The sequence below is a fragment of the Papaver somniferum genome, chromosome 2 (genome assembly GCF_003573695.1).
Source record: "Papaver somniferum cultivar HN1 chromosome 2, ASM357369v1, whole genome shotgun sequence".
Lineage (NCBI taxonomy): Eukaryota > Viridiplantae > Streptophyta > Magnoliopsida > Ranunculales > Papaveraceae > Papaver > Papaver somniferum.
Genome location: NC_039359.1, coordinates 114,982,186 through 114,984,422, shown reverse-complemented (window position 1 = coordinate 114,984,422; position 2,237 = coordinate 114,982,186).

The window sequence follows — 2,237 nt, the reverse complement described above, 5'->3', positions numbered from 1 at the left end:
TAATATCCTAGCTAGGCATCAAGCTTAATGATGTCACCCATCCATTGAAGATGATAACCATGAATTTGCACTTTGCAGCTTGCACAAAATTGTTTCCTGCGTAACCAAACTTTAGTTTTGCAGCTTGCACAGAATTGTTTCATGCATAACCAAACTTTAGTTACCAAGAAACCAAGTCAAAAACTGATTTGCTATGAAGAGTTTTACTTTTATGTAGATCATCCTCACAAAAAATCAACTCCCAATTTTTGTATATACCTCTGAGTAATTAAATATTAGATGAGCTGATTTTTGGTGAAAATGATCTACATAATAAAAAAATATCTTTATTGATATCAATTACCGATTAATATCGGTTATTGATTCAATAATGTACAAAACTACATTCAACTCTACGTTAACCAAGATTTTACTTCCATAGTTAATATTCCATTCCACAATTTGCAAAAGCAGGAAGTTTCTTTATGACTACTATTTTTTAGAAAAAAACATACCTTTTAGTAAATCTGTTATTAATTGGATCTAACACGAATCTAAACCGTCAATAACAGTAGGCACAACCAACTAAACGCATGTTTGATGATACAAAGTTAATTGATAATGTTTGTTGTTATGACAGTTTAGACACGGTTATATTTTTAGATTTTAAACCCACCAAAAAATGTATTTCATTTCTAAACTAAATAAAAGTTGATTGCCAAATCAAAATTTCTTAACCACACATGATTTTTTTTTTTTAAAAAAAGTCCCATAGCTTTTGTCTAAGAGAGTTCATTATTTTTCTTATTAGGGTCCGAAGTCTACGGAAAACGATAATCAAACGATTTTTATTCGATTAGTTACTTTCTTTGTAGAAATAAATCTTATCCCAAGCTAGTTACTTATCAGATGAAAACATTCTTGCTACACCCACCGAAGAACTTGCACCGTGGAATGCACTGAAGGAGATTGCACAGATCCCGCAATATGAGACAGTAAAAACCCATATCCTAATATTTATAGGAGTATTAGGAATCAGTAAACCCTAAGACTAGCTAGATTAAGCTTATCTAACGAGATTACACAATTTGTTACTGACTTAGTCTTCCAATCTTATTATTGACTTGGCTATCTTGCTGCTGACTTGCCATGTATTCCAACACAAACCCTGAGTAGGGTTCTGTGCATTGGGATAGGGGTCGGGAGGTAAGAAGTGGACCCCACCTATCCTCACACGTTGCAAATTCGGTGATGGGTCGATCATTATTGGGATGAAAATTACTGTATTCAATAAGATAATCATGTTCACACATTTTAGCCTAAATAGCTTAGTTCTTTTACTTTAATGGGCCGGCTGAAAGGATGCTAAATGCGTTTACTTCAGTGGGCCGGCAACCGGTCACCAATCTCAAGAAGCCAGTGCGATTCTAACATAAAAATTAATAAAAATAATCTCGGACTCACGTGAAAGCTACAGTTTATTGACGGTACCTGGCTTGTGAGTTGTGACATTTATCAGAAGACCATTTTTGTTTTCAACATAAAACCAAATCTCAATGAATACTTCACGGTTTATAAAGGCTTTTAAACTTGAAACTTAGATCGGAATGTATGCTGGTAAAATCCTAACAAAGGATCATGTGATCTGTAAATTTCACGTGATCCATATAGTTAAGTATCAGCTGAATAAGCAAAGTACTACTTTCATGCATTAGTTTGTGCAAAACTATGGCCGCTATGCCCATCAAGTGTTTGTCGCATGCGGATGGAAGTCATTTGCACGTCATAAAAAATTAAAAGAAAAACAAAGCCTTCACAAACCTTTACCGAAAAAGGAAACGTAATAACGCTCAAGATTTTAAACAGTAAAGAGAAGGAAAAAAAATAACCATTCCAAGACACAAAGGATGTAAACGTACGATCTGAAAAAAACTTGTCGAACTACACATGTTTTGAACATACCGCAGATTGGCAATGGAGGACGACCACTACATGAATGAAACTATATAAGCTGCGCCTCATCTCTAACATAGCAATGGTGCTTATGCATGACCACAGACTTATAAGATACTGAACAAATATGGTGGTAGAAGATCTATTGATGCTTACATATGGACATAAAACCAGAGCTACATATAGAAAAAAAGTACTCGACCAAACTTACGCTAGAATAGAAAGGAGTGGTGGCGGCTATCTAGAAGAGATGCTAGGGCTTGAGTTTGTCTGAAAAGCTTGACAATGAGTCTTTATATAGTAAG